Raw genomic sequence first — 17,012 nt, 5'->3', positions numbered from 1 at the left:
AAAATAAATAAAGTTGACAAACCATTAGCCAGACTCATCAAGGAACAAAGGGAGAAGAATCAAATCAACAAAATTAGAAATGGAGAGATCACAACAGACAACACAGAAATACAAAGGATCATAAGAGACTACTACCAGCAACTATGTGCCAATAAAATGGACAACTTGGAAGAAATGGACAAATTCTTAGAAAAGTACAACTTTCCAAAACTGAACCAGGAAGAAATAGAAAATCTTAACAGACCCATCACAAGCATGGAAATTGAAACTGTAATCAGAATCTTCCAGGAAACAAAAGCCCAGGGCCAGACGGCTTCACAGCTGAATTCTACCGAAAATTTAGAGAAGAGCTAACACCTATCCTACTCAAACTCTTCCAGAAAATTGCAGAGGAAGGTAAACATCCAAACTCATTCTATGAGGCCACCATCACCCTAATACCAAAACCTGACAAAGATGCCACAAAAAAAGAAAACTACAGGCCAATATAACTGATGAAAATAGATGCAAAAATCCTTAACAAAATTCTAGCAAATAGAATCCAACAACATATTAAAAAGATCATACATCATAACCAAGTGGGCTTTATCCCTGGGATGCAAGCATTCTTCAATATCAACCAGTGTAATACACCACATTAACAAATTGAAAAATAAATACCATATGATTATCTCAATAGATGCAGAGAAAGCCTTTGACAAAATTCAATATCCATTTATGATTTAAAAAAAAAAAAACCCTCCAGAAAGAAGGAATAGAAGGAACATACCTCAACATAATAAAAGCTATACATGACAAACCCACAGCAAACATTATCCTCAATGGTGAAAAATTGAAAGCATTTCCCCTAAAGTCAGGAACAAGACAAGGGTGCACACTCTCACCACTCCTATTCAACATAGTTTTGGAAGTTTTGGCCACAGCAACCAGAGCAGAAAAAGAAATAAAAGGAATCCAGATAGGAAAAGAAGAAGTAAAACTCTCACTCTTTGCAGATGACATGATCTTCTACATAGAAAACCCTAAAGACTCCACCAGAAAATTACTAGAGCTAATCAATGAATATAGTAAAGTTGCAGGATATAAAATCAACACAGAGAAATCTCTTGCATTCCTATACACTAACAATGAGAAAATAGAGAAATTAAGGAAACAATTCCATTCACCATTGCAATGAAAAGAATAAAATACTCAGGAATATATCTACCTAAAGAAACAAAAGACCTATATATAGAAAAGTACAAAACACTGGTGAAAGAAATCAAAGAGGACACAAATAGATGGAGAAATATACCGTGTTCATGGATCGGAAGAACCAATACAGTGAAAAATCAACATAGTGAAAATATACTACCCAAAGCAATCTATAGATTCAATGCAATCCCTATCAATCTACCAAGGGTATTTTTTCACAGAGCTATAACAAATACTTTCACAGTTTGTATGTAAATACAAAAAACCTCAAATAGCCAAAGCAATCTTGAGAAAGAAGAATGGAACTGGAGAAATCAACCTCCCTGACTTCACAGGCTCTACTACAAAGCCACAGTCATCAAGACAGTATGGTACTGGCAAAAAGACAGAAATATAGATCAATGGAACAAAATAGAAAGCCTAGAGATAAATCCACGCACCTATGGACATCTTATCTTTGACAATGGAGGCAAGAATATACAATGGAGAAAAGACAATCTCTTTAACAAGTGGTGCTGGGAAAACTGGTCAACCACTTGTAAAAGAATGAAACTAGAACACTTTCTAACACCATTCACAAAAACAAAATGGATTAAAGATCTAAACATAAGACCAGAAACTATAAAACTCCTAGAGGAAAACATAGGCAAAACACTGTCTGACATAAATCACAGCAAGATGCCCTATGACCCACCTCCCAGAATATTGGAAATAAAAGCAAAAATAAACAAATGGGACCTAATTAAACTTAAAAGCTTTTGCACAACGAAGGAAACTATAAGCAAGGTAAAAAGGGAACCTTCAGAATGGGAGAAAATAATAGAAAATGAAGCAACTGACAAAGAATTAATCTCAAAAATATACAAGCAACTCCTGCAGCTCAATTCCAGAAAAATAAACGACCCAATCAAAAAGTGGGCCAAAGACCTAAACAGACATTTCTCCAAAGAAGACATAAAGATGGCTAACAAATACATGAAAAGATGCTCAACATCACTCATTATCAGAGAAATGCAAATCAAAACCACAATGAGGTACCATTACAAGCTAGTCAGAATGGCTGCTATCCGAAAGTCTACAAACAATAAATGCTGGAGAGGGTGTGGAGAAAAGGGAACCCTCTTACACTGTTGGTGGGAATGCAAACTAGTACAGCCACTATGGAGAACAGTGTGGGGATTCCTGAAAAAACTGGAAATAGAACTACCATATGATCCAGCAATCCCACTACTGTGCATACACACTGAGGAAACCAGAATTGAAAGAGACACGTAACAGCCAGGACATGGAAACAATCTAGATGTCCATCAGCAGATGAATGGATAAGAAAGTTGTGGTTACATATACACAATGGAGTATTACTCAGCCATTAAAAAGAATACATTTGAATCAGTTCTAAAGAGGTGGATGAAACTGGAACCTATTATACAGAGTGAAGTAAGCCAGAAAGAAAAACACCAGTATAGTATACTAACGCATATATATGGAATTTAGAAAGATGGTAATGATAACTCTATATGTGAGACAGCAAAAGAGACACAGATGTATAGAACAGTCTTTTGGACTCTGTGGGAGAGGGTGAGGGTGGGATGATTTGTGAGAATGGCACTGAAACATGTGTATTATCATATGTGAAACGAATCACCAGTCCAGGTTTGATGCATGATATAGGGTGCTCGGGGCTGGTGCACTGGGATGACCCAGAGGGATGGTATGGGGAGGGAGGTGGAAGGGGGGTTCAGGATGGGGAACACATGTACACCTGTGGTGGATTCATGTTAATGTATGGCCAAACCAATACAATATTGCAAAGTAATTAGCCTCTAATTAAAATAAATACATTTATATTTAAAAAAATAAGAATAAAGGTTGGGTTAAAAAGGCAAAGACTTAGTGAAACTGAACAGAGGTAAACTAAGATTATCCAGTCTGAGGACCATGAAGAGAAATAAACAGAGCCTCAGAGATTGATGGAAACAAGCGTATCAACATAAGCACAATGGGCAACAAAGAGGAAAAGCAGAGAAAGAAGAAAGAATCTGTGAAGAAATAACAATCAGTAGCTTCCCCAATATTATGAAAAACAGTAATCTTCACATAAAGTAGCTCAACAAGCCCAAAGTAAAGCATACTCAATGAGATCCACACATATACATATCATAGTCAAGCTTTCAAAAACAGTCTCCTAGAACTTCCAACGTTCTTAATTTGAGGTGGGATTTTTGAGATTAAAACTTCATCTTCATTTGACATATTTTCATCTGATACCCATTTTCTCAACTATAAGAAAAGATTTTAATCCACTAAAACAGGAAACTTCTATTGTGAAGCTTCTGAATTAAGATAGACCAAGTATCACCTAAAGTTTCCTTTCATTTTTGTAACAATTTAAGTAAATGACCACAATTTTTTAAAAGATCAAAATATAAGACTGGACTATGATGTTTAGTGTAACCATGACAGTGTTTCTACTGAAAGAATGTGTAGGCACTCTGTTATTTCATACATATACTTAAAAGTTGAAGGTAAGTTCATTTTTCTAAGCATATTCACTTTTTTTAAGTTTTCACATTTTAAACCATGAAATTGATTTTAAAATTGGAATAAAAAATAGTGATTCAATATTCACTTAAAAATGAAAAATGAAATAGGAGGGTAAAACCAAAGTATCTGAGGATATTTATATACAATATATTTATAGTTTTAATAATTATAGATTATGTGTTACTGGAATAAAGGAAAAAATATTGGATTTGTAAACAATCTGACTATAAACTATTTATAAGATATACCACACCAAAGCTTAATAATACATAAAGGTGGAAAGCAAATATATGAAAAAAGATATGTATGCATATATTAATCAAAATAGATCTGCTATAGTTATGACAACATCAGACAAAACAGAATTTAAGTCAAAGGAACTTACCAAAGATTAAGATGGTCTCTTTAACAAAAAGGTGAGTTCACTAGAAACATACTCTTTTATAAAACTGTATATACTTAATAACACAGGCAGTATATGGAGGCCAGTAATACAAAAATAGATAAATCCAAAATTATAGCAAAAGAATTCAATATGCATGTTTCAGCAAGTGGTAGAATGAACCAAAAATTCAAGAAAACCAAGAAATTAAAAAAAAATTTTAATATAACTTTAAAAACCTTTGCAATGATATTGTAAGTCTGAATCAGGCTACATATTCCACTTAATTAAAATCAATTAATTCAATTAAAATAATTTAATAATTTTTATAATAATATTTACTACTGAATTTTTTCTATCAACTCCAAGGAAAATAATTTTTCTGATACTTCATGCATACTCTGAGCTATAAGATGACTTTCATATGTACTAGACAACCAGATTTGTGCTATAAGCAATATATGCAATATATGTTGATTACCCAACAATATTTTGACTCATTTACTAAAATATAAACAAGTCATACTCTGTGGTAATAAAGCATTAAAAAAGATTATCAAAGAATAAACATATGTGACTCTATTTTTCATGTCTGTAAATAGAATCAGTCTTGTTTAGATATTCAGAGATATCAATAATCTAAAGTGAATAATAATTTAATATTGGCTAAAGCTCAACATTCAGAAAACAAAGATCATGGCATCTGGTCCCATCACTTCATGGGAAATAAATGGGGAAACAGTGGAAACAGTATCAGACTTTATTTTTTGGGGCTCCAAAATCACTGCAGATGGTGACTGCAGCCATGAAATTAAAAGTGATCACTAATCTAGAGCCAGACATCTTGGAATGTGAAGTCAAGTGGATCTTAGAAAGCATCACTATGAACAAAGCTAGTGGAGCTGATGGAATCCAGTTGAGCTGTTTCAAATCCTGAAAGATGATGCTGTGACAGTGCTGCACTTCATATGGCAGCAAATTTGGAAAACTCAGCAGTGGCCACAGGACTGGAAAAGGTCAGTTTTCATTCCAATTCCAAAGAAAGGCAATGCCAAAGAACGCTCAAACTACCGCACAATTGCACTCATCTCACATGCTAATAAAGTAATGCTCAAAATTCTCCAAGCCAGGCTTCAGCAATACGTGAACTGTGAACTCCCTGATGTTCAAGCTGGTTTTAGAGAAAAGGCAGAGGAACCAGAGATCAAATTGCCAACATTCGCTGGATCATGGAAAAAGCAAGAGAGTTCCAGAAAAACATCTATTTCTGCTTTATTGACTATGCCAAAGCCTTTGACTGTGTGGATCACAATAAACTGTGGAAAATTCTGAAAGAGATGGGAATACCAGACCACCTAACCTGCCTCTTGAGAAATCTGTATGCAGGTCAGGAAGCAACAGTTAGAACTGGACACGGCACAACAGACTGGTTCCAAATAGGAAAAGGAGTATGTCAAGGCTGTATATTGTCACCCTGCTTATTTAACTTCTATGCAGAGTACATCATGAGAAACGCTGGACTGGAAGAAACACAAGCTGGAATCAAGATTGCCAGGAGAAATATCAATCACCTGAGATATGCAGATGACACCACCCCTATGGCAGAAAGTGAAGAGGAACTAAAAAGCCTCTTGAGGAAAGTGAAAGAGGAGATTGAAAAAGTTGGCTTAAAGCTCAACATTCAGAAAACGAAGATCATGGCATCTGGTCCCATCATTTCATGGGAAATAGATGAGGAAACAGTAGAAACAGTGTCAGACTTTATTTTTTTGAGCTCCAAAATCACTGCAGATGGTGACGGCAGCCATGAAATTAAAAGACGCTTACTCCTTGGAAGAAAAGTTATGACCAACCTAGATAGCCTATTCAAAAGCAGAGACATTACTTTGCAGACTAAGGTCCATCTAGTCAAGGCTAAGGTTTTTCCTGTGGTCATGTATGGACGTGAGAGTTGGACTGTGAAGAAGGCTGAGCGCTGAAGAATTGATGCTTTTGAACTGTGGTGTTGGAGATGACTCTTGAGAGTCCCTTGGACTGCAAGGAGATCCAACCAGTCCATTCTGAAGGAGATCAGCCCTGGGATTTCTTTGGAAAGAATGATGCTAAAGCTGAAGCTCCAGTACTTTGGCCACCTCATGCGACGAGTTGACTCATTGGAAAAGACTCAAATGCTGGGAGGGATTGGGGGCAGGAGGAGAAGGGGACGACCGAGGATGAGATGGCTGGATGGCATCACGGATTTGATGGATGTGAGTTTGAGTGAACTCCGGGAGTTGGTGACGGACAGGGAGGCCTGGCGTGCTGCGATTCCTGGGGTGGTAAAGAGTCGGACACGACTGAGTGAGGGAACTGAACTGAGCACTATTTAAAATATTATTTCACGTTCTTGGCATATTCACACTTTCATTTCAGTTCCATCGCTCAGTCGTGTCTGACTCTTTGTGACCCCATGAACGGCAGCACGCCAGACACTTTAGAATAAAGTTAAAATTTGCAGTGTTAGATATGTCTAAGAAAAAAATATGTAATGATACAAAAATATATATCAGAAAAAGAGTAAAAGAAACTTATAAAGCAGGAAGAATTGAAGCACAAAGAAAATGGTATAACTTTACTCTCAAAGCATCAATATTTGATGAAGTGTGACTATGACTGCTAATTAAAAGACAAAGATATAGGGACTTCCCTTGTGGTCCAGTGATTGAGACTCCACCTTACAATGCAGGGGACTTGGGTCTGTTCCCTGGTCAGGGAACTAAGATCCTACATGCATGGTGCAACTAAGCCCATGTGCCACAACTAAGACCCAACAAAGCCAAATAAACAAATATTCAAAGAAAAAAAGACAAACATTTCAAGCTGAATTTGAAAAATACTCAGTTATAATCTTCATACTAAAAGAAAAATCATAATGATACAAAATGATTAAAACAACAGGACAGAAAAAAATGTGTCATGAAAATACCAGTCAGAAGTTAAAGCCACATTAAAAGCAGGCATGGTAGTTTTTTTATGGCAAAAAAAACCCCAAAAACTATAAAAATGATAAAGTGGGTCCTTTATTAGAAAAGGGTCTGTCCTCTCGGGGCTTCCCTGGTGGTTCAGATGGTAAAGCATCTGCCTGCAATGCAAGAGACCTGGATTTGTTCCCTGGCAACCCTGGAAAATCCCCTGGAGAAGGAAATGGCAACCCATTCCAGTACTCTTGCCTAGAAAATTCTAGGAAAATTATTCATTTTAACTTTATATGAATATCAATGATAAAGTATCATAAGACAAGACTTGATACAACATAAGAACAGAACAGAGTAATTCATAATCATAGCAGGAAATTTAACCCATCCAACTCAGGAATTATAGAACACAGATAAATAATCAATGAACAAAATACTTATAGATACATTCATGAACTATGGATCAGAGCTCTCCTGAATTTAACTGAAAATATTTTTCAAGATTTTAAATTAATTACTTACTATCAAAACTGCCACTTCCTGAAGCTTCAAGGTTAATTTGAGACTGCCTATTGAAAACTGAAGCTATATCCTCAGGCAATTGATCATCAATAGTTATATCTTTTGGCTCTGTTATAAGAAACGCTAAATAGAAAAATGGATTATAAAACTTCTGAATATACCAAGTAATCAGCAAAGTTTCTTCCAATTCATGTAACACTAAAGGAGGAGGACTGTAAAGCAGTGAATTATAATACATATTCAGAGAGACCCTGAAGAGAAGTAGGCAATTTGTGTAAGCAGTTTTCATGAGTGTGTGTAGAGGCAGTCTTGTTATGTACTAGTCATTAACGATGCAAATACCAAACAAAGTTGATCAAAGGTTTCATTTAGTTTTCTAGTTATCTTAGGGTATTTACACTTACATCAAGGCGTAAAACTTCTATAAAACATATGCACAAATATTTATAAGGTGTTGTTCAATTTTTTTGCTCTATCTTGATCTTTGTTGCTTTATCCATTATTTAATGAAAATTAAAGAAAAAGTATCTTTTAATGAGCTTAACTTCAAATAATTTAAAGTGAAATTTGCTCAGTTGTGTCTGACTCTTTGCGACCCCACAGACTATACTGTCCATGGAATTCTCCAGGCCAGAATACTGGAGTGGGGAAGACTTTTCCTTCTCCAAGGAATCTTTCCATCCCAGGGATTGAACCCAGGTCTCCTGCATTGCAGGCAGATTCTTTACCAGCTGAGCCACAAGGGAAGCACAAATAATTAAAAGATATCTATAAATCTTACCATTGCGTCTATTTACTCTAGCAGTTCCTGGTTTCAACAACTGTTTTTTAGCTTCTGATGGTGTTTCATTCTCAAGCAGAGGATTTTCATCTACTTCTCTACCAGGAGCTACATAAAGAGATGCATTTTAGTCTACTAAATAGATAGAACTATTGTGAAATCTCTATATTTATAACAAACATACAGCAGAATTCTCTCTCATTTTTTTAAAGTTATAACTAAATTGCTGACAAAGGTTCATATAGTCAAAGCTATGATTTTTCCAGTATTCATGTAAGAGAGTTGGATCATAAACAAGGCTGAGCACTGAAGTGTGCTTTCAAAGTGTGGTGCTTTGAGAGTCCCTTGAGAGTCCCTTGGATAGCAAGGAGACCAAACCAGTCAATCCTAAAGGAAATCAACCCTGAATATTCATTGGAAGGACTGATGCTGAAGCTCCAATACTTTGGCTATGGTCATGATGGGTAGAGCTGACTCAATGGAAAAGAACCTGATGCTGGGAAAGACTGAATGCAAAAGAAGTGGGCAGCAGAGGGTGAGATGGTTAGAGAGCATCACTGACTCAGTGGACATGAATTTAAGCAAACTCCAGGAGAGAGAGAGAGTGGAGGACAGAAGAGCCTGACATGCTGCAGTCCATGGGGTTGTGATAGTCACACATGACTTTGTGACTGAACAACAACAACTAAATTACCATAACACTAGGTTTGACATGAAAATAGCTTTAATGGGGTTGTGTTTTATTATTTCTAGCACATAATGTTAAATGAGAAAAAAAGAAAAAAGATATCCAGTATGTTACCATTTGAGAAGGAAAACATGGGAAATGAGGGGGTAAAGTGGAGAGAAACAGAGACACTAATCTTTACAAAACAAAACACTAGAAAGTTAAATCAGAAACAATATACTTATTTGCCTTCAAGGGGGTAACAGTAGGGCTGGAGAGTACAGGAGGAATGATAGTTCTCTAAGTACAGTTGGCCATTTGTATCTGTGGGTACCACCATCTGCAGATTCAATCAACGGCAGGTTGCAAACATTCAGAAAAAATTCCACAAAGTTACAAAAAGAAAAACTCTGCCATGTGCTGGCAACTACTTGGATAATACTTCCATTGTAGTTACAACTATTTACATAGTGTTCACATTGTATTAGGTACTATAAGTAAGCAAGAGATGATTTAAAATATTTGGGAAGATATGCATAAGCTATATGCAAATATAGCAAATATATGCACCATTTTATATAAGGGACTTAAGCATCTCTGGATTTCGGTATCTAGGAGGGTCCTGGGACCAATCTTTTGTGGGTACCAAGGGACAACTGTACATCCTTTGCATGCTTATACTTTGGGAAGTAGGTTAATATTGTACATATCACCTGCAAAATAAAATCAACAAAATACTAAAATGGAAATAAAATGGCAAAGAATTCTCAAACAAATTTAGCAGCATTATAGGATACATAAAATGAGTAAATGTGCTGCTGTTGTTCAGAGTCAAGTTCACACTGTAGAAGGAAGGACATACACATACAAAACAAAAGAAGGAAAAAATAAGACCTGAGAGGATAAATTAGAATTGAAGACATTCATGAGAACTCATGATTTTAAAATATATCTATGTATATGCATTTATGTCTATGTAGGTATATATGTGTATGAATGTGTATCTATATTTGTGTATGTATATTGAGGAGTTCACCTCCAGACCAAAATGTTATGTGTGATATTTCATGACTGACCATATGAAGTTACAGACAGACACTACAACAATAATATTCAGAGACTTTAATAGTCCAAATTTAACCATGTTCATGGATCAGAAGAATCAATATAGTCAAAATGAGTATACTACCCAAAGCAATCTACAGATTCAATGCAATCCCTATCAAGCTACCAGCAGTATTTTTCACAGAACTAGAACAAATAATTTCATGATTTGTATGGAAATACAAAAAACCTCGAATAGCCAAAGCAATCTTGAGAAAGAAGAATGGAACTGGAGGAATCAACTTGCCTGACTTCAGGCTCTACTACAAAGCCACAGTCATCAAGACAGTATGGTACTGGCACAAAGACAGAAATATAGATCAATGGAACAAACTAGAAAGCCCAGAGATAAATCCACACACCTATGGACACCTTATCTTTGACAAAGGAGGCAAGAATATACAATGGAGTAAAGACAATCTCTTTAACAAGTGGTGCTGGGAAAACTGGTCAACCACGTGTAAAAGAATGAAACTAGATCACTTTCTAACACCACACACAAAAATAAACTCAAAGTGGATTAAAGATCTAAATGTAAGACCAGAAACTATAAAACTCCTAGAGGAGAACATAGGCAAAACACTCTCCGACATAAATCACAGCAGGATCCTCTATGATCCACCTCCCAGAATTCTGGAAATAAAAGCAAAAATAAACAAATGGGATCTAATTAAAATTAAAAACTTCTGCACAACAAAGGAAACTATAAGCAAGGTGAAAAGACAGCCTTCTGAATGGGAGAAAATAGCAGCAAATGAAGCAACTGACAAACAACTAACCTCAAAAGTATACAAGCAACTCCTGCAGCTCAATGCCAGAAAAATAAACGACCCAATCAAAAAATAGGCCAAAGAACTAAATAGACATTTCTCCAAAGAAGACATACGGATGGCTAACAAACACATGAAAAGATGCTCAACATCACTCACTATTAGAGAAATGCAAATCAAAACCACAATAAGGTACCATTTCACACCAGTCAGAACGGCTGCGATCCAAAAGTCTGCAAGCAATAAATGCTGGAGAGGGTGTGGAGAAAAGGGAACCCTCTTACACTGTTGGTGGGAATGCAAACTAGTACAGCCACTATGGAGAACAGTGTGGAGATTCCTTAAAAAATTGCAAACAGAACTGCCTTATGACCCAGCAATCCCACTGCTGGGTGTACACACTGAGCAAACCAGAATTGAAAGAGACACGTGTACCCCAGTGTTCATCGTAGCACTGTTTATGATAGCCAGGACATGGAAACAACCTAGATGTCCATCAGCAGATGAATGGATAAGAAAGCTGTGGTACATATACATAATGGAGTATTACTCAGGCATTAAAAAGAATACATTTGAATCAGTTCTAATGAGATGGATGAAACTGGAGCCGATTATACAGAGTGAAGTAAGCCAGAAAGAAAAACACCAATACAGTATACTGACACATATATATGGAATTTAGAAAGATGGTAATGATAACCCTGTATGTGAGACAGCAAAAGAGACACAGATGTATAGAATGGACTTTTGGACTCTGAGGGAGAGGGACAGGGTGGGATGATTTGGGAGAATGGCATTGAAACATGTATGCTATCATGTAAGAAACGAATCGCCAGTCTATGTTTGATACAGGATACAGGATGCTTGGAGCTGGTGCACGGGGATGATCCAGAGAGATGATATGGGGTGGGAGGTGGGAGGCGGGTTCAGGATTGGGAACTCATGTACATCCATGGTGGATTCATGTCATTGTATGGCAAAACCAATACAGTATTGTAAAGTAAAATAAAGTAAAAATAAAAAGTTAAAAAAAAAAAGTCCAAATTTAAACAATGAATAAAGCAACTAAGATCAAGAAGGAAACAGAATTGAACAAAACTATAAATTAAGAGTCCTACAGAAGTTTTTTTATTTCTATAGAACATTCCATCCAACAACAGCTAAGTCCGTATCCTCCTTAAAATGCATATGGAAAGACGTTGTAGCCAGCTTTCAGAGATAACTGGAGTTCCTGTCACTGCAACTTCTACTAGGGGCTAGAGCTGGCACTGCAGTGAGACTAACCCCACTGACCCAAAATGCTCTCCAGAATCAGGATACTACAGCAACTTTACCATCTATGGGACTGGAACTGTTGGTCTACATCCCATTTCAGATTCCAAGTCACTGCTCTGACCAACCATTAATAGGTATGAGCTGCTATTTGTGAGTGAAAAGCATATACTGATACTTTTGCAGAACATACCATATAAAACAATTAACTCAAAACTAAATTCATAAATCTCCTATAGCAAAACATAGGAATAAATCTCTACTACCTTGGATTTTGCAATGGATTCTCACATATAACACCAAAAGCACAAGGAACAACAACAACACAAAGATAAGGTGAGCTTTGCGAAATTGAAAATTCTTATCCATTAAAGGATATTATCAAAAAAGTGAAAAGATAACCTACAGAATGACAAATATTTGCAAACCATATATCTGATAAAGGTTTAATAGCCCAAACATATAAAGAACTTCTACAATTCATCAACAAAAAGAAATGACCCAATTAAAAAATGGGTGAGGCACTACTATTCAACATAGTTTTGGAAGTACTAGCCACAACAATCAGGGAAGAAAAAGAAATAAAAGGAAACCAGATGAGAAAAGAGGTAAAACTCTCACTGTTTGCAGATAACATGATCCTCTACATAGAAAACCCTGATGACACCACCAGAAAACTACTAGAGCTACAATGAATAAAGTAAATTTGCAGGATATAAAATTAACACACTGAAATCCCTAGCATTCCTATACACTAACAATGAGAAAACAGAAAGATAAATTAAGGAAACAATCCCATTCACCACTGCAACAAAAAGAATAAAATATTTAGAAATAAATTTACCTAAAGAAACAAAAGACTTATATATAGAAAACTATAAAACACTGATGAAAGAAATAAAAGATGACACAAATACAGGAGAAATATACCATGTTCATGGATCAGAAGAATCAATATACTGAAAATGAATATACTACCAAAGCAATCTATAGATTCAATGCAATCCCTATCAAGTTACCAACAGTATTTTTCACAGAACTAGAACAAATAATTTCACAATTTGTATGGAAATACAAAAAAACCTCAAATAGCCAAAGCAATCTTGAGAAAGAAGAATGGAACTGGAGGAATCAACCTCCCTGATTTCAGATTATACTACAAAGCTACAGTCATCAAGACAGTACAGTACTGGCACAAAGACAGAAATATGGATCAATGCAACAAAACAGAAAGCTCAGAGATAAATACATGCACCTATGGACAACTTATCTTTGACAAAGGAGGCAAAAATATGCAATGGAGAAAAGACAATCTCTTTAACAAGTGGTGCTGGGAAAATTAGTCAACCACCTGTAAAAGAATGAAACTAGAACACTTTCTAACAGCATACACAAAAATAAACTCAAAATGGATTAAAGATCTAAATGCAAAACCAGAAACTCTTAAAACTCCTAGGGGAAAACATAGGCAGAACACTCTCTGACATAAATCACAGAAATATCCTCTATGACTCACCTCCCAGAGTAATGGAAATAAAAGCAAAAATAAACAAATGGGACCTAATTAAACTTAAAAGCTTTTGCACAATGAAGGAAACTATAAGCAAGGTGAAAAGGGAGCCTTCAAAATGGGAGAAAATAATAGCAAATGAAGTAACTGACAAAGAATTAATCTCCAAAATATACAAGCAGCTCATGAAGCTCAATACCAGAAAAATAAAGGACCCAATGAAAAAATGGGCCAAAGGACTAAACAGACATTTCTCCAAAGAAGACATACAGATGGCTAACAAACACATGAAAAGATGCTCAACATCACTCATTATCATAGAACTGAAAATCAAAACCCACAATGAGGTACCATTTCATGCCGGTCAGAATGGCTGCCATCAAAAAGTCTACAAACAATAAATGCTGGAGAGGATTTGAGAAACCAGAACCCTCTTACACTGTTGGTGGGAATGCAAACTAGTACAGCCACTATGGAGAACAATGTGGAGATTCCTGAAAAAACTGGAAATATGACCCAACAATTCCACTACTGGGCATACACACCGAGGAAACCAGAATTGAAAGAGACACATGTACCCCAATGTTCATTGCAGCACCGTTTACAATAGCTAGGACATGGAAGCAACCTAGATGTCCATCAGCAGACGAAGGGATAAGAAAGCTGTGGTACATATACACAATGGAATATTACTCAGCTATTAAAAAGAATGCATTTCAGTCAGTTTTAATGAGATGGATGAAACTGGACCCTATTATACAGAGTGAAGTTAAGTCAGAAAGAAAAACACCAATACAGTATATTAATGCACATATATGGAATTTAGAAAGATGGTAATGATGACGCTATATGCAAGACAGGAAAAGAGATATATGTCAAGAACAGACTTTTGGACTCTGTAGGAGAAGGTGAGGGTGGAATGATTTGAGAGACTAGCATTGAAACATGTATATTACCATATGTGAAATAGATGACCACCACAATATTGTAAAGTAATTAGCCTCCAATTAAAATAAATAAATAAATAAAGTATTTAAATTTTGAAATTCTTCTCTAAGAACCATTTAAACAATATTTTTCACATTTGGATATATAATATTTTCCTTATCATTAAAAGTTCTACTATTTTCTAATTCCATTTTTATATCTTATTTGATTAATAAACTATATACAATTTATAAAAATTATATAAAAATTTAAAAAGATCAAATACATGATGTTAAAGTATTTATTTCCAAGTTAATTTAATTTTGATAAGAGGATATTATATGGTTGTACAATTTTGTTGTGTTTTATTGAGACTTGGTTTAAAGTAGGTAATAAATACTTTAAATATTTTTTTAAAAATGGTAAAGGAGTTGTAAAGACTTTTTTTTCCAGAGAAGATATACAAATTACCAATAAGCACATAAAAAGATGTGTATAATAATTAAGTAAATATGAATCAAAATTATAATGAGATATACTTCATACCTACTGGAATAAACATAATTCAAACAAAAAGGAAAACAAGGGTGTGTACCATTGTACATTGTTACTGAGAACAGAAAATGGTGCAGCCGCTGTGGAAAACAGTTGTGCAGTTCCTCAGAAAGCTAAACTTGAAATTATTTTATGATCCAGCAAATATACTCCTACCCAAACAATTGAAAACAGAGATTTACACAGATATCCTACACCATGTTCAGTGTAGAATTATTCACAGTAGCCAAAAGTGGAAACAATCTAAATGTCCATCAGCAGATGAATGGATAAACAAAATGTGGTATGTACATACAATAATACATTCAGTTCAGTTCAGTTCCTCAGTTGTGTCCGACTCTTTGTGACCCCATGAACTGCAGCATGCCAGGCCTCCCTGTCCATCACCAACTCCCAGAGTTTACCCAAACTCATGTCCATTGAATCAGTGATACCATCCAACCATCTCATCCTGTTGTCCCCTTCTGCTCCTGCCCTCAATCCTCCCAGCATCAGCGTCTTTTCAAATGAGTCAGCTCTTCGCATCAGGTGGCCAAAGTATTGGAGTTTCAGCTTCAGCATCAGTCCTTCCAATGAACACCCAGGACTGATCTCCTTTAGGATGGACTGATTGGATCTCCTTGCAGTCCAAGGGACTCTCAAGAGTCTTCTCCAACACCACAGTTGATAAAAAGAAACAAAATTCTGACATATGCTAAACTGTAGTGAACCTTGAAAATATTATGCTAAGTGAAACAGGCCAGGTGCAAAAGGACAAATATATAATTCTACTTACATGGAACATAATAGCCAAACCCACAGAAAGTAAGTGAGTAAGTGAAAGAAAGTAAGTGAGTGAAAGAAAGTGAGAGGTTACCAGGGACGGGATGGAGGCAGGAGTGGGCGTTACTGCCTAACATGTTTCTTTTCAGGGTGATGAAGGTTGTGGATATAGATGTAGTGATGATTGCACAACACTGTGAACGCAGTTGATGCAACTGAACTTTATACTTTAAAGATGATTAAAATGGCAAATTTTATGTATCTTTTATCACAATGAAAAAAATGTGTCAATTAATTGAGTTCAACTACTGGTTAAAAACTCATGATAAACTCTGAACAAAAGAAAACATCCTGACCATAATCAAAATATTTACCTCAGGTAACTAATCATCATAAGGGAAACCATAGAAACACTCTCATTTCAAAGCACAAAAGAAGAGCGATACTTCCATACTCTCAGTTCAGTCACTCAGCCATGTCCAACTCTTTGCAACCCCATGGACTGCAGCACACCAGGCTGCCCTGTCCATCACCAACTCCTGGAGCTTGCTCAAATTCAAGTCCATCAAGTTGGTGATGCCATCCAACCATCTCATCCTCTGTCGTCCCCTTCTCCTTCTGCCTTCAATCTTTTCCAGCATCAGGGTCTTTTCCAATGAGTCAGTTCTTCGTATCTGGTGGCCAAAGTATTGGAGTTTCAGCTTCAGCATCAGTCCTTCCAATGAATATTCAGGACTGATTTTCTTTAGGATTGACTGGTTTGATCTCCTTGCATCACAACTGTTAAAAAAAAATTACTTTGGAAGTTTCAACTAATGCAATAAGATAGGGATGGGTTATAATAAAAGCTATGTATGTTAGGAAAAAAAGAATAAACTGATGTTTTATAAAATATACATTGAACACTCCCAAACCCAGCTAAAACATTAATTATTTATAACACAAAGCATATTTTTTTTTCCTGCTGTACTCTGATGGATTTAGGGTATATTATGTTAAGAATTCATAATGCCAAATACTGTTATTTGTTTGAAACAAAGCTATCACTTTCCTTTTACACAAAGTTTA

At 35.8% G+C, this 17,012-nt stretch overlaps 1 protein-coding gene across 1 annotated transcript in view; it reads right to left on the bottom strand.

Moving 5' to 3' along the window:
- The window catches only part of LOC120868618 (coiled-coil domain-containing protein 7-like), a 121,823-nt gene that overhangs the window by 104,522 nt on the left and 289 nt on the right, over positions 1-17,012 (bottom strand). The window contains exons 2-3 of the mRNA XM_040247329.1: positions 8,378-8,485; positions 7,597-7,719 (exon numbers count right to left, since the gene is read on the bottom strand). The gene's annotated coding sequence lies outside the window, so the exon portion shown is untranslated. The remainder of the gene's footprint in view (positions 1-7,596; positions 7,720-8,377; positions 8,486-17,012) is intronic.

The sequence above is a fragment of the Oryx dammah genome, unplaced genomic scaffold, assembly GCF_014754425.2.
Source record: "Oryx dammah isolate SB20612 unplaced genomic scaffold, SCBI_Odam_1.1 HiC_scaffold_10, whole genome shotgun sequence".
Classification (NCBI taxonomy): Eukaryota; Metazoa; Chordata; class Mammalia; order Artiodactyla; family Bovidae; genus Oryx; species Oryx dammah.
The sequence above is the reverse complement of the archived record's forward strand: the minus strand, read 5'-3'. Positions and strand labels throughout refer to the sequence as shown.